General features: G+C 40.9%; 1 pseudogene; it reads right to left on the bottom strand.

Annotated features, from left to right (window-relative positions):
* Positions 1 to 10882: 10882 nt before the first annotated feature.
* On the bottom strand, positions 10883 to 17938 carry LOC148038282 (importin subunit beta-1-like; annotated as a pseudogene).
* Positions 17939 to 21760: the final 3822 nt, after the last annotated feature.

The raw sequence follows: 21760 nt of genomic DNA, 5'->3' as shown, positions 1-21760 counted from the left end.
CACTGCGGATCGCGGTGAACTGTTTTTCTCTCAGCTAGGAATCAAGTTGGCTCTAACTACAGCATATAATCCAGAGGGAAATGGGAAGAGTGAAAGAGGGCATCCGCCAATAGTGAAAGCATTAGCCAAAGCATGCAGAGGACGGATTGGAGAATGGCCGAGACTTCTACCATTTGCTTTGTGGGCTGATCGTACGACTCACAGTGTTACCACAGGATATATGCCTGCAGAGTTGATGTATGGTCAGAAACCTGTTATGCCGACTGAGACTTGTGCTTTGACTTGGTTAGTTTTACCTTGGCAGGAGGATTTGACGAGAGAGGAGCTCTTAGCTCTTCGGATTCGATAGTTGGAGAGGAGACGAGAGGATATTCAGCTAGCTATTGACAGGTTGAAGGTTGCCAGACTAAGAAATTAGGACAGGTTTGACAGCAGGCATCGCTTGCGGCCTAGAGCAATAGAAGAGGGAGATTGGGTATTAGTCTTTGATAGCAGCCTTGAAAATTAGCATACTGCACTTTGGAAGATGGTGAAAAGATGGTTTGGGCCATACATAGTCAAACATGTCTTTGAAAATGCAACATATGAGCTGACAGAATTGGATGGGACAGTGCTTAGAGTGCCTATTGCTAGAAAAAGAATCAAGATTTTCAAGAAAAGAGATAATGAAGATTATGCATTGGAAGAATTTGCAAGAGAAGAGCAACGAGAAGAAACTCCAATGGAAGAGACAGATGATATGACAGATAATCTTGTTGATATACCGGAAATGCATAATGAAGAGATTGATCTGTTTGTGGATCTTGATGATAACGATCATGGGTAGTTGGCCCATCCGGAGGATGTGCAGGATTAGAGGGGGTGGATGTTGTATTGCTGCACATTCGAGGTGTGAAAACCACCCAAAAGTTGTGTGTGTGATTTGATACTTTGTACATACTTAGTCGTTATGTTTGCTCTTTCATTCTATGCGGGAAATATAGTGAAGAGGAGTTTGGTGCAAGAGGAACTTATCCGTAATGCGGGTAGAAGAACATGGAGTTTTTGATAGATTGGTAATTCGAGATGCAATCTCATGGGCAGCACTCATTTCAGGATATGCCAATTATGGGCTTGCAGATGCTGTTACACTTGTTTTTTGTAAAAAGGCTTGTGGTGATAGAGCAGCTTTGGAATCAAGTTGAGAAATAAACACTAAAATAGTGAAAATTGGGTTGGAAAGATGTCTTCATCGAGGCAGCACACTAGTGGATATGTATGCCAAGTGTGGCTTTCTTCTGGAAGCAAAGGCTGTGTTTGACAGACTACCAGTCTAAGATGCAGCATCCTAGGCATCACTTATGTCAGGATATGCTGATTATGGTTTTGACGAGGAAGTTTTAAAATTTTTTGGAGAGATGCAACAAGGGAGCGTACCTTTAGATGCTCTCATATTTATTTGCTGTCTAAAATCTTGTGGGGCTTTAGGAGCCTTAAAAAAACAGGCTATAAAGAGGAGCTGGAACATGCGGCCAGGTAACATTGCACCCATCATGTGGGTGCTCGTCTGACTCGACGTGTGTTGTGTAGCATAATAATCTGGTCAAGGTATAGTCAACCTGCCTTGCCTTCCACCGGGCAACCATGTCTTCAGATCTTCAACAACCACTTGTCCGCCCCAAGAGGAAGATTACTATTGTTGACTACCTGGTCAAGTTCCGATGGATCCTAGTGATCTTTGTGGTCCTACCCATCTCATTCGCACACCGAGAGTGGGAAGGGACACAACCCCAGAAAAACAGGCCTCTTTCAAAAGCTTTTCGGGGAGGGAAGGCAATTTGGGAGGCGGAAGAAAATGACGAAGAGGGGAAGGTGGTAAAAAAAAAAATTGGAAGAGAAAGCAATCCATTATGCTCAGAAGGGACGGAAAGATGATGAATAGCACGGAGTTGCAGTTGGTCAGTATGAAAAATCAATAGACATCCGGGGGGGAGGAATGTGTATATTCAGTTCTCTTCACATCACGAGCTTATAGTTTCAGAACCATCTACGAAGCCACGGAAGCAATCTGACCAGGACTCACAACCCAATCGAATTCTTTTGATCACCATACACAATCCTTTGTATACCATCAATGTAGATGTGCTACATCAAGTGTTTGGTCCTTACGGAATTGTTGAGAAGATAGTCACATTTTAGAAGTCAGCACGACTCCAAGCTCTGGTTCAATATGCATCACAACATAGTGCTCTTTAAGCAAGAAACATTCTACAGGGCAGGAATATATATGAGGGATGCTGTACCCTTGATGTTCAATTCTCAAACTTGTCAGAGTTGAAAGTTGCATTCAACAGTGATCGCACAAGAGACTTCACAAATCCACGAGTGCTCGTTGCGATTGGGTAGGCGATCGAAGGCATGCTGGGCATCGTGAGGGGTGCAGCATGCCATCAACATGGGAACAAGGTAGTTTCCAAGAATTGAGCTGCTGAAGGATGCCGATCAGGGCTGTTAAGGGCGACTGGGCTGACATTACTTGTGTGTGGTGCCCATTAACCAATTAGAGAAGCAAGCACAGAATTCCAGCAGAAACCATGGAAAATTTGGGATGTTTGTGCTCGTTGTGAGAGCTTATGTTATCAACAATGGCAGAACCCTCCACATTACCACAGGAATTTCTAGTATGTTTAACAAATGTACCTCCTTCCCAGAAGAAATTCTGAACTTAATTTCTATCTCTGCTTCAATTCCAGTTTGAAGATTATTCATTGATGATCTTAAAACTACTTGTACAAGTCCTTATTTCTATGGCAAAGAGAGCATTGTTATCAGTATATGTGGCAGCAATTAACATCGACATCATTGATCTGTGATTAGAGAAAGGGGAGAAGCACAAAAATCGACTGTTAGAGGACATCCTGCAATCATACAGCAGAAAAGCTTAATCAAGTTGATCCATGAAGTCGATGTTCTGATCAGAATGCAAACATACTCAGTGTTTTGGAAAGATAAGGACTTTGGAAGAGCAATAGCAATGAATAATTCTGAACCACGAGGTTTAAGCAGTTCAATCAAATTGTCATGATTTGAAGAGTTATTCTCAGTTTTCATATTGCTCTTGTCAACTGTTGCAATCACAAATACTTGGATTCTAATAAGAGCTTGTATACATGGCATGGGTTAGTTGCATAGATCACATATGGTTTGATATGATGTTTCTCTATGCTCTGAGATAACTTGGCAGTAATATAATTGTTGCTTGGCACCATATTTGTCTTGATTACTTACTTCGATTGATCTTCTATCTTGAAATTTCTCAAGAACCTCTGTGGTTGTGACTTTGCTTTCGAAAACCCTTCGACAAGGACTAAGAGTTGCAATAGTTGATGTGAGCTCTAGTTGGCCTAGTAGGGTCTTTATTCATAGGTAAAGATATTAAAATTTGCTCCTTCATCAATCAGAGCATCGACATTGTGCTCTCTTTTCGCAGTGAATTTGACCCTAAGATAAGCAGGCGGTACTATGTCTTCGTCTTCCGGGTCTTGGCTTATAAATTTAAGTATTCTGACAAATGCCCTTGAGTCCCCAACTGCATGACCATATGTGGATTCTCCACTGATGTCTTGGATCATCTGTGTAGTGCTATTCAAGGTGCATCTATCGTCAGGACTGTCATATCTAGTCATCCTCGCAGTCGTAGCTTGATGTTGTTCCATTCTGCTTTGACTAGATGCAGTCCGGACATAATATGTACATGTTTTTCTAGTATGGCCTTCATGCCCTTGTTGGCTAGATTGGCCCATTGAGGTTTTAGGTTCTCTGTTTGTCTTTATTCAGGTATGGGCTTTTGTTCCCTCCCTTGCAAGTGAGAATCCATGCTTGTGTAGAGCCATTACTACACTAGGATCTAATTTGGAGGACCTGTCATGGCGCGCGTTTTCTCTCCAATCTACTTGGGGGAAGTGCGGAGGGGACAGAGCCCCCTTTGTGGGGTCCGGGGGGGCAGTCCCCCTCGGCCCGTAGGGTCATTACAGTAAATGCCATGCGTGTTGAGATATCGAGCTCCACTCGTGATATGCCAGGGTGACGGTTGTGCATTTATGTCACCGACTTGTCAGTTGCAGATGCAGTTGGTACACCGCCCATGAATAATAGCTACATGATAGCTATCCTTATCTATTCTAGTTCGTGGCTCAGTTAGTATGCCACCTTAGTTAGTTGAGTTTGGTTTGAGACCCATATATAGGGTTCTTCTATTTCTTTGTAGTAGAGTTCTTTTTGGCTTACACAACTAAGAAGAGAAAAATTTGTTTTTAGCCTCCACCTCTGTGTGTATTCCCCCATTGTGCAAGCAAGAAAGCTACAAGTGAGACTCCTTCCTTCTCTCCCACAATCTTGACATGGTATCAGAGCCTTGTTCATGGTAAGGAGCTCAAGAAAGCAAGCCAAGCTCGCGGTGTTCTGGTAAGAGGAGCAGTGTTGCTTTCATTTTCTGTTTTGGGAGCAGATCTTTGCAGGTAGCACAACTGGAAATTGCAAGAGTGCATTGTCTCAGGTTGAGACGCCCTTCACGGTGAAGCAAGAGGGCAGTATATGCTACGGGAGAAGGCTTTAGCCCCTGGAGACCCTATTTTTTTGATTTGAGGCCATTTCGGGGCCTGTTTTGGAGGTGGAAGTTTTCTGCACGCACTCAGGAAAAGGCCTAGTTTAATGCTGTGCAGCCATTGTTCTACAAGTCGGTGAAAAGTTACTATAGAAATTGCATCGTATACCTGTGCGCAGAGACATTGGGAGTTACAAAATCATCCCCCTTGCCTCTTGATGCAAAATCGTCACTAGGAAGTGACTTGTGGTCAAATACCACTTTCGTCAGTTTTGCAGATTAGCCCTTGTGAGGCTGAAGTTGTGTTCTTTGCAGTGACAGAATTTTTTGTAGTGTTCTGTAATGGCGTCTGATTCTCTATCACAAATTGTCACTGAAAAGATTCATAAGAACAACTTCCAAGCATGGAAGTTTAGAATGACGAATTTCCTTATGGGAAAAGGATATTGGAAATTTGTTGCAGGAAATGAAGAAGAACCAGTTCTTCCTGATGTTCCCAATCAACAGCAAATGCAGGCATTCAAAGCATGGCATGAGAGAGCCAGGAAAGTTATGTACTGGCTATCTATCAGTATTTCAGACTCTATGATTGTGCATATTCAGGATGCAAGTACGCCAAAGGAGGCATGGGATACTTTGTCAAAAATGTATAGTACAAATACGCAAGCCAGGAAAATGCAGCTCAAGCAAGAGTTGCATAATGTGCAAAGAGAAAGTATGAGCATCAATGACTACCACATGAAGGTGAAGAAGATTGTAGATGCACTTGCTTCCATTGGGTCACCAGTGGAAGATGATGATTTAGTTTCTGTGACCTTGAATGGTCTAGGAAAGGATTATGCACAGTTTCGAACATCCATTTCAGTTCGTGAAAGATTTTCTGATTTTGAGGAGTTGATTGCTCTTCTAATTTCTGAGCAGAAATGGTGGTGCATCTCATTCAGGAGGAACTTCAAAAGAAATTGTCTTCTACTCAAATGCTGGAAGAGGTAGAGGCAGAGGTAGAGGAGGCCAATTTGGAGGCCGTGGTAGAAATCAGAATATGCAGCAAACTCAAGAAAACCAGTCCTATGGAGGAGGACGTGGTAACTCTTGAGGTAGGGAGAGCCAAAGAGGTCGTGGTGGATGGCAAAGAGGCCAAAATGCAAACAGCAATGTTGAATGCTACTACTGTGGTAAAATGGGTCATATGGCTAAAGACTGCTATAAAAAGCAGAATGACATCATGAATGGAAAATTGCAACAAGGGAATTATGCATCTTCTAGTAGACAGGGTGATGACAGAAATGAGCATTTGTTCATGGTGCAGCACATGAACAATTCTATGACAAGTGTAGAAGAAAGCAACGATGTATGGTATGTTGACTCAGGTGCATCAAACCACATGACAGGTCATGCAGAATGGATGGAGAATGCAAGGAAAATGGAAAAACCAGGATTTGTGGAGACCGGTGATGATACTACACATCCTATTGTGCAGATTGGAAAAATTCCATTGACTATGCAGGATGGGAAAAAGAAATACATGTCCGATGTATTTCATGTCCCAAATATCACCAAGAATCTGGTTTCTGTGGTCAAATGGTTGAGCAGGGCTTGTAGGTCAGATTTAATCCTCATGGATGCTTTGTTGAGGATATGAAAAATAAAGGTCGCTTGATAACAAAAGGAAAGAAGAAGGGCAGAATGTTTACGTTGGATGCAGACATGTCTGAATTGAGTGCAGCAATGTTTGCACATGGGACCGGTGTAGTTGCAGATATTGATATCTAGCATAAATGCATTGGTCATGTTAATGTACAGTGACTTAAATCAATGCAGGCCCAAAATATTGTTGCAGGATTGCCTAGATTCAAGGTTGCAGAAATGGATAAGGTATGTGAAGCCTGCCAGTTTGGAAAACAGGCAAGGAAACCATTTCCTAGACATGTTCAAGAGAGTAAGAAGCCATTGGAATTAATCCACTCTGATGTGTGGACTACTAAAGCTACATCTCTTGGAAGCTGTCATTATTTTGTCACTTTTATTGATGACTATAGCAGAAAAGTTTGGGTGTATTTTATGAAAAAGAAAAGTGAAGTTTTTGGGCATTTCAAAACTCTTAAAGCTATGGTTGAAAAAGAAACAGGCCTACAAATAAAATGCCTAAGGTCAGATGGAGGGGGAGAGTACCTCTCAAATGAGTTTGCAAGGTTCTTGCAGGAGCATGGCATAAAGCAGCAATATTTATGCAGTCATACCCCACAACAAAATGGAATTGCAGAAAGGAAAAACAGGCATATTGGAGAGGTATCTTGGCCATGCTCAATGAAAAAGACCTGCCAAATTGGTCAGATGGAGGGGGAGAGTACCTCTCAAATGAGTTTGCAAGGTTCTTGCAGGAGCATGACATAAAGCAGCAATATTCATGCAGTCATACCCCACAACAAAATGGAATTGCGGTGGTAGGAAACCAGATATTTCTCATTTAAAAATTTTTGGTTGCATTGCCTATATACATGTGCCAGATGAGTTGAGATCCAAGTTGGATCCAAAAGCTGAGAAGTGCATCTTTATTGGTTACTCTCTGCAGCAAAAAGGGTATAGATGCTATAACCCTTCTACTCGTAAGTTTGCAGTGAGCAGAGATGTTGTTTTTGATGAGATGAGTAGCTGGTATAAACCAGTAAATGTGATTGATGATGTAGATGCACAAAATGGTAATGCTGCACAGAATTCACAGCAGCAGTCACAAAATATTAGTGGACCTAGAGCGTCCTCTAGTAGTGGTTCACATTCTTCGCCATGGACAGGCAGATTGAGATCAGGAGAATCTTCTCAAAGCAATGCAGATAGTGGTATGCAGGTATCATGAAAAGGAAAAGAGAAGGTTGATCAGCCTATGTTTGATGTGAATGCAGGTCACTCTTATGTGGATGGTGAATCCAGTGGCTCAGAACAGAGCATTGATGATGAGTTGGGTATTCCTTCTATTGTTACACCTGGAGTAAGGAAGACCAGGGATGTTTTGAGAGCACCTGGGAGTGAACCTATTTTGTGCAGGTCTACGAGAGCTAGGTATCTTGTGGATAGGCTGAAATATGATGGATTTACAGCCATTCACTATGCATATATGGTCAAAGTGATACAGGAACCAGAACCCATTGCTTTTGAGCAAGCCATGGGAAAATAAAAATGGGAGAAAGCCATGGATGAAGAAATGGATGCCTTGGAAGCAAATGCTACATGGGAATTGGTACCTTTGCCTAAAGGTAAGAATGCAATTGGCTGTAAGTGGGTTTATAAGGTGAAGCACAATGCAGATGGTTCTGTGAACGGATACAAGGCAAGATTAGTAGTCAAGGGGTATGCAAAAACATATGGCATTTACTATGAAGAAACATTCAGTCCGGTTGCAAGGATGGCAACCGTAAGAGCAGTTATTGCTATGGCTGCATCAAAGGGATGGTCTTTACATCAGATGGATGTAAAGAATGCCTTCTTGCATGGTGATTTGCAAGAAGAGGTCTATATGGAGCAGCCACCAGGTTATGTGCATGATGTTCATCCTGAGTTTGTTTGCAGGTTGAAGAAAGCTTTGTATGGCTTGAAGCAAGCACTTAGAGCATGGTCTGACAAGATAGGACAGTATCTTGTCACTATTGGCTTTCAGATTTCCAAGGCAGATTTCTCACTTTATGTGAGAAAAACAGAGAAAGGTATTATGCTACTTGTCAGTTATGCTGATGATTTGATTATGACAGGTGACAGTGATGAAGATATCCTTCATGTGAAAGTGCTATTGAAGCAGAAGTTTGAGATGAAGGATTTGGGAGAGCTGCGTTATTTCTTGGGCATTGAGATGATTAGATCACGAAGTGGGATACAGCTCTTGAAAAGGTAGTATGGATTGGACATGCTGTCCAAATATGGGATGACAGGCTGTAAGCCTATTTCAGTTTCTTTGGAGCAGAATGTGAAGCTGAGCGCAGATGCAGGTGAGCTTTTGGAAGACCCTACTATGTACAGACGCATAGTAGGAAGCTTGATTTATATGACTAATACCAGGCCAGATTTGAGCTATGTTGTTGGACTGGTAAGTCAGTTTATGCAGGCTCCAAGGAAATCGCATTTGGATGCGGCTAGATGTATAGTTAGGTATGTGAAGTCCACATTGCAGTATGGGCTATTTTATGAGACTGGGGTTCAAATATAGATGCATGGATACACTGATGCTGATTGGGCTGGTAGTATTTCTGATAGACGATCTACCAATGGATATGTGTTCTCTTTTGGGAGTGGTGCAGTCACTTGGAGCAGCAAGAAACAGCCTACAGTTTCCTTATCGAGCACAGAGGCCAAGTATAGGGGTGCAGCAATGGCTGTATGTGAGGTAGCTTGGTTGCATAAGCTACTTTATGATATGCATCAGCCTACAGATGGGCCAGTTGTCATTTATTGTGACAACATGAGCAGTATACACTTGGCAAATGACCCAGTTTATCATGCTAGAACAAAGCACATTGAGGTGCATTATCACTATGTGCGGGAGAGGGTTTTACTAGGTCTTATTGATCTAGTTTATGTCAGCATAAAGGATCAGGTAGCTGACATATTTACGAAGGCATTGGGTGTAGAGAAGCTGCGCAAGTTTAGAGACCTGCTTGGTGTGCAGGAATTGGGATTGAGCTCGAGGGGGAGTGTTGAGATATCGAGCTCCACTCATGATATGCCAGGGTGATCGTTGTGCATTTATGTCACTGACTTGTCAGTTGCAGATGCGGTTGGTACACCGCCCATGAATAATAGCTACATGACAGCTATCCTTATCTATTCTAGTTCGTGGCTCAGTTAGTATGCCACCTTAGTTAGTTGAGTTTGGTTTGAGACCCATATATAGGGTTCTTCTATTTCTTTGTAGTAGAGTTCTTTTTGGCTTACACAACTAAGAAGAGAAAAAACTATTTGCAGCCTCCACCTCTGTGTGTATTCCCCCATTGTACAAGCAAGAAAGCTACGAGTGAGACTCCTTCCTTCTCTCCCACAATCTTGACAATGCGCAATATGAAGGACCGTTTATAGCCAAGTTTTGAACTACTTGCTCTAGATTTCAGCCCAATGATAGATCTATGATGTGGTTTTGGCTCTATATGGTCTCTTGGTCAATTTCAGGGTCTACAAGTTAAAATTTGGAAAAATCCAAATTCGGCCCAATAGGTCGGAATTGCAGGGGCCAAATGAAAAAGAGTCGAATGCAACTAGTCCGAAATGTCAAATTCGGCCAATCCGAGTGTGGTTCTTTGAGGGTTGAGTCAGATGGACCGAGTCAAGTGGGCTAAGGGCCGAATGGTGAATTTAGTTGGCCAAATGTCAACTTGTCCGAGTGGGGTTGGGCGGAGTTGGCAGGGCCGAGGGCTGAATTTCAAAGTTTGTCCCAATACTTCGCTCAGACGGGCTGAGTGAAAGGTGTCCGAGTGTAGTTGGTTGAGGGCTGAATACTAAAGGATAGAATGGCCGAGTGGTTCAAGGGCCGATTCTGGGATTTGGCCTAGCATCGCAGCACTCGGACGGGCCGAGCGTGACACGATTTTTGCCGGTGTTACGCGAGCGATGATCGAGAACAAGCCTCACTCATAACCCGATAAAGAGATATTAAGGAGTGCCAGTTAGGGTAATTGACTTTATCGAATGCACAACACAACTTTGAAAATTAAAATATTCTATGAAACACCACGAACCACGCAAGACAACTCACAATGAAAGTATCAAAATCTTGACAACAACCAAGTAAACTATATTCTCATACCTTAATAGCCTTGATCGAAAGATTTACACCACAAAGTCTATCTTCCTCCACTTCAACAATAGCACCTCCAAAAAAATTCTCTTGCATGTGACCCTCCTCTCACATCTCTCTCAAGATGACAAGAAGATATAAGGGAAGGGCCCCTAGCTCTCTACTCACCTCTCCTTTTATAGTTTTTTACATCCTCCCTTACGTTGGACATGCTTTTGCTTTCCCAAAAAGCCTTAGGCTTTTTATGACTTTCAAACTTAAGGTAATTTATTATTCTTGACAGCTAAGATATTAAAGCTTAGGAAACTTTTAAGCCTTTAAGGCTTTTTACTTGATGCGTTAAGTTAACTCTATCCTTGCTAAATGGTCTGCTTTTGTTTCTGTTAATCTCTTCACCGTCTTCTTAGCAGATCTCCTCTTAGTAGTGAACATGTCACCCTCAGGTTGCTTCAGATTCCTCCACTCTTGGAAATTCATGTTCGGACTCTCCTATCAGATCCTAGAGCCAGCTTCCTACTCCTCTTTCAACACAAGCTACCCCTCGTCTTTTTATCTTTGTTTTGACTCCCTGTCTCCATATCGAGACGTTCTTCCTCACAGATGAGATTTAGATCAAGGTGAGGGTGAAGAAGGTTCTTCGTCTTCGAACATAGGCAACTCGATCCCATCTCTAGGTACTTATAGAATGCTAGCATATACTTTCCAAAATCAGCACCTGTAGCATATGCCAAAGCTCCAACTGCCAGCATGGCCTCCTCATGCACCGTAGCACTTCTGCAGTCCAAAACCCTTAAGAACAGACCCATCATTTGATCTGCATATTGGACTATTCCTACTTTGGTTGCTTCTGAATGTCCAAGCTTTTGAATGATCACTTGCAGCACACCACACAGAAGAGCTTGGAGCTCATTCTACTTCTCATGATCCTCCAAGGACAGGATAGGCATCTCCAAGGTCTGACCAAGCTTTTGCATGATGACTGGTATGAGGTGCATGACAATGGGAGCTGTCTCATTGGTTGAACATCTTACTACCTCATTCAATGTCTCGTAGGCAGAAATCGGAAGTCGAGACTCATCTGCATCTTCTTTATCGGTTGTAGCCAACAGCGCTTGAACAATGCTTTGGAAGAAAGGGGAGAGAGGAGAAGAAGTCCCACCAACATCCTCATAGCCTTGTGCAAGGAAGTATATTGCACCACATACTTTTTCAGCCACATTTGGAGCATCTTTGATGCTCTCCAATAGCACTATCAAAATAACAGGAAGATTAGAGGCTGAAACCAGAGGTGCCTCCACACTGGGATCATGTAAAAATTCAAAGATTCTACTAAGAGACCAAGAAGTTGTATCTTTCACATGTTTATTGTCATCCTTCAGTGCATTCAAAAGGAAACTCATTGCAGCATTGACAAGCGGTACCAGGGTATCCACTGAACGGCCTTCCAGAATGAAGCCAAAGGCATAGCTAGCAGCCTCTCTTCACCTCCAGTCAAGTTTAGAAACATTCTCCTGGACAAAGGGCATCACCAGCGGCACTATGTCATTCCCTACAGTCCGTGCAGCTAAACCCAAGCATGTACCTCCAGCCATTGCTAGATTCCAAGCTCCTTCATCTTGCACAACTGGTCCTCTTCTTGCTTAGTAAGTGTTTCCAAAAGCAAGGGAGCAAGTGCATGTTGAGATATCGAGCTCCACTCGTGATATGCCAGGGTGACTATTGTGCATTTATGTCACCGACTTGTTAGCTGTAGATGCGATTGGTACACCGCCTATGAATAATAGCTAGATGACAGCTATCCTTATCTACTCTAGTTCGTGGCTCAGTTAGTATGCCACCTTAGTTAGTTGAGTTTGGTTTTGAGACCCATATATAGGGTTCTTCTATTTCTTTGTACTAGAGTTCTTTTGGCTTACACAACTAAGAAGAGAAAAAACTGTTTTCAACCTCCACCTTTGTGTGTATTCCCCCATTGTGCAAGCAAGAAAGCTACAAGTGAGACTCCTTCCTTCTCTCCCACAATCTTGAGATGGTATCAGAGCCTTGTTCGTGGTAAGGAGCTCAAGAAAGCAAACCAAGTTCGCGGTGTCTCTGAAGGTAGCACAGTCTCTGCAAGTAGCACAGTCGAAAAGTACAAGAGTGAATTGTCTCAGGTTGAGACGCCCTTCACGGTGAAGCAAGAGGGCAGTATATGCTGTGGGAAAGGGCTTTAGCCTTTGGTGACCCTATTTTATTTAATTTGAGGCCATTTTGGGGCCTCTTTTGGAGGCCGAAGTTTTTTGCACGCACTCAAGAAAAGGCCCTATTTTATGCTGTGCGACCACTGTTCTACAGGTCGGTGAAACGTTACTATAGAAATTGCATCATATGCCTCTGCGCAGAGACATTGGGAGTTACAGAATCATCCCCGTTGCCTGTTGATGCAAAATCGTCATTAGGAACTGACTGTGTGGTCAAATACCACTTTCGTCAGTTCTATAGATTTGCCCTTATGAGGCTGAAGCTGTGTTCTTTGGAATGGCAGAATTTTTTGCAGTGTTCTGTAATGGAGTCTGATTCTCTTTCACAGATTGTCACTGAAAAGCTTGACAAGAACAACTTTCAAGCATGGAAGTTTAGAATGACAAATTTCCTTATGGGAAAAGGATATTGGGAATTCGTTGCAGGAAATGAAAAAGAACCAGTTCTTCCTGATGTTCCCAATCAACAGCAAATGCAGGCACTTAAAGCATGGCATGAGAGAGCCAGGAAAGTTATGTACCGGCTGTCTATCAGCATTTCAGACTCTATGATTGTGCATATTCAAGATGCAAGTATGCCAAAGGAGGCATGGGATACTTTGTCAAAAATGTATAGCACAAATACGCAAGCCAGGAAAATGCAGCTCAAGCAAGAGTTGCACAATGTGCAAAGAGAAAGTATGAGCATCAATGACTACCACATGAAGGTGAAGAAGATTGCAGATGCACTTGCTTCCATTGGGTCGCCAGTGGAAGATGATGATTTAGTTTCTGTGACCTTGAATGGTCTAGGAAAGGATTATGCACAGTTCCGAACATCCATTTCCATTCGTGAAAGATTTTCTGATTTGAGGAGTTGATTGCTCTTCTAATTTCTGAGGAGCAGAGAAATGGTGGTGCATCTTCTTCAGGAGGAACTTCAAAAGAAGCTGTCTTCTACTCAAATGCTGGAAGAGGTAGAGGCAGAGGTAGAGGAGGCCGATTTGGAGGCCGTGGTAGAAATCAGAATATGCAAGAAACTCAAGAAAACCAGTCCTATGGAGGAGGACATGGTAACTCTAGAGGCAAGGGGAGCCAAAGAGGTCATGGTGGATGGCAAAGAGGCCAAAATGCAAACAGCAATGTTGAATGCTACTACTGTGGTAAAATGGGTCATATGCTTAAATACTGCTATAAAAAGCTGAATGACATCATAAATGGAAAATTACAAGGGAATTATGCATCTTCTAGTAGACAAGGTGATGACAGAAATGAGCATTTGTTTATGGTGCAGCACATGACAAATTCTGTGACAAGTGCAGAAGAAAGAAACAATGTGTGGTATGTTGACTCAGGTGCATCAAACCACATGACAGGTCATGTAGAATGGATGTAGAATACAAGGAAAATGGAAAAACCAGGATTTGTGGAGACTGGTGATGATACTACACATCCTATTGTGCAGATTGGAAAATTTCCTTTGTCTACGCAGGATGGGAAAAAGAAATACTTGTCGTATTTCATGTACCGAATATCACTAAGAATCTGGTTTCTGTTGGTCAAATGGTTGAGCGGGGCTTGCAGGTCAGATTTAATTCTCATGGATGCTTTGTTGAGGATATGAAAAATAAAGGTCGCTTGATAGCAAAAGGAAAGAAGAAAGGCAGAATGTTTACATTGGAAGCAGACATGCCTGAATTGAGTGCAGCAATATTTGCACATGGGAGCGGTGTAGTTGCAGATATTGATATCTGGCATAAACGCATTGGTCATGTTAATGTACATCGACTTAAATCAATGCAAGCCCAAAATATTGTTGCAGGATTTCCTAAATTTAAGGTTGCAGAAATGCATAAGGTATGTGAAGCCTGTCAGTTTGGAAAGCAGGCAAGGAAACCATTTCCTAGACATGTTCAAGAGAGTAAGAAGTCATTGGAATTAATCCACTCTGATGTGTGCACTACTAAAGCTGCATCTCTTGGAGGCTGTCATTATTTTGTCACTTTTATTGATGACTATAGCAGAAAAGTTTGGGTGTATTTTATGAAAAAGAAAAGTGAAGTTTTTGGGCATTTCAAAACTCTTAAAGCTATGGTTGAAAAAGAAACAGGCCTGCAAATAAAATGCCTAAGGTCAAAAGGAGCGGGAGAGTACCTCTCAAATGAGTTTGCAAGGTTCCTGCAGGAGCATGGCATAAAGCAGCAATATTCATGCAGTCATATCCCACAACAAAATGGAATTGCAGAAAGGAAAAATAGGCATATTAGAGAGGTATCTCGTGCCATGCTCAATGAAAAAGACTTGCCAGATTTTTACTGGACTGAAGCAGTTGCTACAGCAGTCTACATAATGAACAGGACTCCCACTGCAGCAATACATGGGATGACTCCAGAGGAGAGGTATATTGGTAGGAAACCAGATATTTCTCATTTGAAAATTTTTGGCAGCATTGCCTATGTTCATGTGCCAGATGAGTTGAGATCCAAGTTGGATCCAAAAGCTGAGAAGTGTATCTTTATTGGTTATTCTCTGCAATAAAAAGGGTATAGATGCTATAACCCTTCTACTCGTAAGTTTGCAGTGAGCAGAGATGTTGTTTTTGATGAGATGAGTAGCTGGTATAAACCAGTAAATGTGATTGATAATGTAGATGCACAAAACGGTAATGTTGCACAGAATTCACAGCAACAATCACAAGATATTAGTGGACCTGGAGCGTCCTCTAGCAGTGATTCATATTCTTCACCATGGATAGGCAGATTGAGATTAGGAGAATCTTCTCAAAGCAATGCATATAGTGGTATGCAGGTATCACAAAAAGGAAAAGAGAAGGTAGATCAGCCCATGTTTGATGTGAATGCATGTCACTCTTATGTGGATGGTGAATCCAGTGGCTCAGAACAGAGCATTGATGATGAGTTGGGTATTCCTTCTATTGTTACACTTGGAGTAAGGAAGACCAGGGATGTTTTGAGAGCACCTTGGAGTGAACCTACTTTGCGCAGGTCTAGCAGAGCTAGGTATCCTGTGGATAGGCTGAAATATGATGGATTTACAGCCATTCACTATGCATATATAGTCAAAGTGATACAGGAACTAGAACCCACTTCTTTTGAGCAAGCCATGGGAAAAGAAAAATGGGAGAAAGCCATGGATGAAGAAATGGATGCCTTGGAAGTAAATGCTACATGGGAATTGGTACCTTTGCCTAAAGATAAGAATGCAATTGGTTGTAAGTGGGTTTATAAGGTGAAACACAATGCAGATGGTTTTGTGAATAGATACAAGGCAAGATTAGTAGTCAAGGGGTATGCACAAACATATGGCATTGATTATGAAGAAACATTCAGTCCGGTTGCAAGGATGGAAACCATAAGAGCAGTCATTGCTATGGCTGCATTAAAGCGATGGTCTTTACATCAGATGGATGTAAAGAATGCCTTCTTGCATGGTGATTTACAAGAAGAGGTCTATATAGAGCAGCCACCAGGTTATGTGCATGCTGTTCATCCTGAGTTTGTTTGCAGGTTGAAGAAAGCCTTGTATGGCTTGAAGCAAGCACCTAGAGCATGGTTTGACAAGATAGGATAGTATCTTGTTACTATTGGCTTTCAGATTTCCAAGGCAGATTTCTCACTTTATGTGAGAAAAACAGAGAAAGGTATTATGCTACTTGTCATTTATGCTGATGATTTGATTATGACAGGTGATAGTGATGAAGATATCCTTCATGTGAAAATGCTATTGAAGCAGAAGTTTGAGATGAAGAATTTGGGAGAGCTGTGTTATTTCTTGGGCATTGAGGTGATTAGATCACCAAGTGGGATACGGCTCTTGTAGAGGCAGTATGGATTGGACATGCTGTCCAAATATGGGATGACAAGCTGTAAGCCTATTTCAGTTCCTTTGGAGCAGAATGTGAAGCTCAGCAGCACAGATGCAGGTGAGATTCTGGAAGACCCTACTACGTACAGACGCATACTAGGAAGTTTGATTTATATGACTATTACCAGGCCAGATTTGAACTATTTTGTTGGATTGGTAAGTCAGTTTATGCAGGCTCCAAGGAAACCGCATTTGGATGCGGCTAGACGCATACTCAGGTATGTCAAGTCTACATTGCAGTATGGACTACTTTATGAGACTAGGATTCAGATACAGTTGCATGGATACACTGATGCTGATTGGGCTGGTAGTATTTCTGATAGATGATCTACCAGTAGATATGTGTTCTCTTTTGGGAGTGCTATAGTCACTTGGAGCAGCAAGAAACAGCCTACAGTTGCCTTGTCGAGCACAGAGGCTGAGTACAGGGGTGCAGCAATGGCTGCATGTGAGGTAGCTTGGTTGTATAAGCTACTTTATGATATGCATCAGCCTACAGATGGGCCAGTTGTCATTTATTGTGACAACATGAGCAGTATACACTTGGCAAATAACCCAATCTATCATGCTAGAACAAAGCACATTGAGGTGCATTATCACTATGTGTGGGAGAGGGTTTTACTAGGTCTTATTGATCTAGTTTATGTCAGCACAGAGGATCACGTAGCTAACATATTTACGAAGGCATTGGGTGCAGAGAAGCTACGCAAGTTCAGAGACCTGCTTGGTGTACAGGAATTGGGATTGAGCTCGAGGGGGAGTGTTGAGATATCGAGCTCCACTCGTGATATGCCAGGGTGACTGTTGTGCATTTATGTCACCGACTTGTTAGTTGTAGATGCGGTTGGTACACCGCCCATGAATAATAGCTAGATGACAGCTATCCTTATCTACTCTAGTTTGTGGCTTAGTTAGTATGCCATCTTAGTTAGTTGAGTTTGGTTTTGAGACCCATATATAGGGTTCTTCTATTTCTTTATAGTAGAGTTCTTTTGGCTTACACAACTAAGAAGAGAAAAAACGGTTTTCAGCCTCCACCTTTGTGTGTATTCCCCCATTGTGCAAGCAAGAAAGCTACAAGTGAGACTCCTTCCTTCTCTCCCACAATCTTGACAGTGCAGGCAGTGCTTGCTTAATAAACTGGGATGAGGACACCTCTGAGTCCCCTTGATACTCTCCACCATACAACTCTTGCAGCTCAATCTCTTCATCACAGATAGAACTCCAAAACTCTATTGCTTGAAGTGCGACTGACTTGTCATCCTCTCTTACTGCCCTTGAGGTGATCGCGAACTTCATCAATGTAATCTTGAATAACTTCAGGAACCTGAAATCTTCCCATGTTCAGCTTTGGGTTGCACATATTGCCAAGGTTGCGAACCAAGTCAGTCCTGAGGGAGAACAACATATCCTACACAATACCTTCCTTGCGTCGTACCCGAAGCTCTTGAAGCTTCGTCCTAACCAAAGCCTCATCGTACAAAGCTGCATCCTTCTCAATGCTAGGAGTGAAACCATTCTTGGAATTTTATATTTTCATGCAATGTGCCCTAGCAAAAATATGATTTGGAAGGGAACTCCGTGCACAACCATACATGATTTGATAAAGCATGCAATTAATCGAATCCATGACATGCTACCATTCAAACAATGCTCACACAAAAAATATGGATGCACTAGAGATATTTGTGCCTAGCCTATCTAGAGGTGATTGTGTGTCATGCAAGATGCAAATAAAATTCCTTAATTAATTAAAAAATCCTTATCTTCACCTCTCAACTCTCATTAAAAAGATATGATATACTCCACTCCACCCATCCAAAAAATCTCACAATCACTCTAGAAAATGATGGTCCTCAAGATGTTGACCAAATATGAACAACCCTTCTCACAATTGATGGCGTCCTTCACGACCCTCTAACTCACCCAACCACCTTACACTCTCAACCAGAGGTTCCTAACTTTGTGATGAATATCCAAAATGGTGTGTGCGAGAAATGTGTGTGCTCAATGATAGGTGCTCTCTCATGTGCGCGTGATTCTAAAATTTACTGCATACAGCTGTAGCGGACCTCATGCCATGCTAGTGCTCAATGATGGTGCTAAAGTGCATAATCCTAACCCATGGTATGGAAGTATTTGATAAGAATAGGAGACGACCCCTGAGTGCAGTGCTTCAACAAGTGCAACGTGAAGTGCTCGTGAACCCATTATCCCTGTGATGTGCAAAAATGTTGACAAGAAAACATACCTAGCTCCTCAATGTTCAGTAACTATTGACAAACACAAGCTTCATCCTGTTCAAAAAATACCAAGCTCAACCAAGGCTATCAAGTTTCACAGAAATCAAACAAAATGAAAGAAACAAATCCTAAGCTAAACAAACACAAAAAATCCAATTACAAAACAACAAAACAAACAATCATGCAAACAACTAAACTAGTAGAAATCAAACCTAACTACAATTTCACTAGGGCTTTTCAGTTTTTAGAAAAACACTTGACATATTTAGACCTCCCCCTAGTCTGCAAACATTCATGTGCAGCAGTTTCTTTCATAAAATGATGCAATATCTATCATCCATTCAGTTTCCTTACTCTTTTGTTGAAATTGTCATTTTGACCACTCCTCTATTTGTATTGTCATTAACCTTGATATGTACTTCTTTAATCTATGTCCATTTATCCTTTGCTTATATGCCTTCCCATCCAAATTTTCTAACGCATAAGTTCCATTTTTAAAAACTTCAGAAACCCTGAATGGTCCTTTCCATGTTTGGAATTTCTTTTGAAAAGTATGATCCAATTTACTATTGTAACTCAAAACTAAATCCCCCTTTTTTATATTTTTGTTTATTTTTTATTAATCTCTTGTAAAATTTTCTCTTGACTTTTCTCATATTGATCACACAGTTCCTGTCTGTTTAATTGTGCTTCTTGTAATTGTATCAACCTTTGTGTGAAATAATTTTTTTCCTCTCCTTCAGTCAACTTTTCAATCATCCTTAAAGCCGGTATTTCTACCTCTATAGGTAATAAGGCTTCTTTTCCATAAACTAGTTTAAAGGGAGAATAGCCATACTTTCTTTTCTTGCTATTCGATAAGCATAAAAAGCACTTGGCAATTCAATATCCCATGTTTGTGGATGATCCTTTGTCATTTTAGACATCATTCTTATTAACTCCCCGTTAAATCGCTCGTTGAGACCATTACATTGAGGATAGTATGGTGAAGCAAATCTTTTTGTTATTTTCATTTTCTCATAAAGATAATCTATTAATTCTCCCTTAAAACCTGGTCCTCTATCTGAAAAAATCTCTAAAGGTGTTCCAAATTTATAGCATATATCTTCAGAGATAAATTTCCCCACATCTATGGCTCTTATGTTTTTTACAGCCTTAGCTTCTGCCCATCGAGAAAGATAATCAATTGCTGTCAAAATATATATTTTTCCTCGTGAAGTATGTGGTAATGGACCAATTGCATCAATTCCCCAGTTTTCAAAAATGTCATATACAAGAATTGTTTTTCTTGTTTCAGGTTTCAATATTCTCTTACTCATTCTTTGACATTCATGAGAGGATTTGCACCAGTGATTAACATCTTTTTGAACACTTGGCCACATATATCCTTCAGTTAAATTCTTTTGTAAAGTTATTTTGTAATAATAATGTCCCCCACATGCCCCCTCATAATTTGTTTCTTAAATGTGATATATTTCTTATTTCCAGGGTACTCTTCTTAAAATTAAATCCACTCCTTTAGCATAAAGGACATCGTTCACCATTTTATATCTTCTAACTCTTCTTAAAAACCCATATTTTTTTATTTTTTGAATGCTAGAAGGTACTTTTCCTGTTAACAAAAACTCTTCTTCCAAGTCAAGAGCTTCTCTTCCCTTATAAAGAGGAAGATCTGCTTTCATTACAAATACTTGACAAATTGCTAACTGGGCTGCATTGTGAGCTTCCTAATTTTATTCCTTGGAAATATGTTTCAAACTCCAAGCTTCAAACTGTTTTAAATCTCTTGGAATTCTATTGCACAACCTCTTCAATTTGGGATTTTTGATCTGCCAAACTCTGAGTATTTGCTTTATTAATAGTAAAGCATCACCTCTAATTCTCAACCTTCGAATTTCCATTCTTCGACAAAGCATAATTGCTGCTTGTAAGGTTGCATACTCAGCTTCATTGTTACTTGTTGCCTCAAGTTTAACTGTTTCTTTTTTTATTAACTTTCCTTGAGGATCATAAACCACTATTCCTCCTAAAGATTCTTGGTGTACCTTACGATATGATCCATCAAAATACATCAAGAATGAGTTTTCTATTTCTGGTTTTTCTTCTTATTTTTCTCCAAATTTTCCTTTAAGTAAAAAATAGCTTCCTCTTTAGGTTAAAAGGTCTGCTATTGTAGCCCTAGTTGAATCCTCAGCCTGGAATTTATATTGAAATTCTTCTAGTTCAACAATCCATTTCATAACTCTTCTTGATAAGTTTGAGTTATTCAAGAATTGTGGTAATAGTGTATAGCTTGTTAAAATAGTAAAGGATTTGGGTAGTAGATATCTCCTAAACTTTCTACAAGCAAATATTACACTTAACATTACTAGTTCTATTTCTGTATATGTTTTTTCTATTTGTAACTTCACTGGACTTGTGAAATAGATAGGTCTCATATATCTAGAATTCCTTCCTTGTTGCATTAGAATTGCTCCAATAGCATCTTCCCCAACTGAAGGATTCACAAAAAACTCATTTTCCCAATCAGGTGCTTGAATTGATGATGCATGACTCACAATTTCCTTCACCTGTTGAAACACTTCTTCAGCCTCTTTAGTCCACTCTAAAGGATCCTTCTTGACTACCATCTGTAACGGATAGAGCAACTGAGATGCCAAAGGAATGAATCTTGAAAGATATCTTACCTTATGGATGAATGTCATAAGTTCTTTGGTATCTGCAGGTGACACTAAGGTTACTACGGCTTCTACTTTCTCAGGATCAGGTTCTATTCCATTTTCTGAAACTACATGACCAAGAAGTTTCACTTTTGGTTGAGCTATTTTACATTTTTTTGGATTTAGTTGACAACCGTAACTATCCAATCTTTCAAATACTTTTCCAAGATTTTCACAATGTTCTAATCTTGTACTATGAACACAAATATCATCAATGAAATCTCTAACAAACTTTCCTAGGTAAGGGGCTAGCACTCTATTTATCCTCCCTTGATACCAGGCTGGTCCATTACTAAGTCCAAAACGTAAAACTCTATAGCAAAAACAACCCCATG

This window comes from Lygodium microphyllum, chromosome 3, assembly GCF_053477565.2.
Source record: "Lygodium microphyllum isolate KBCC chromosome 3, Lygodium_microphyllum_v1.1.10, whole genome shotgun sequence".
In the NCBI taxonomy this organism is placed as follows: domain Eukaryota; kingdom Viridiplantae; phylum Streptophyta; class Polypodiopsida; order Schizaeales; family Lygodiaceae; genus Lygodium; species Lygodium microphyllum.
This window is presented reverse-complemented; position numbering and strand designations above follow the sequence as displayed.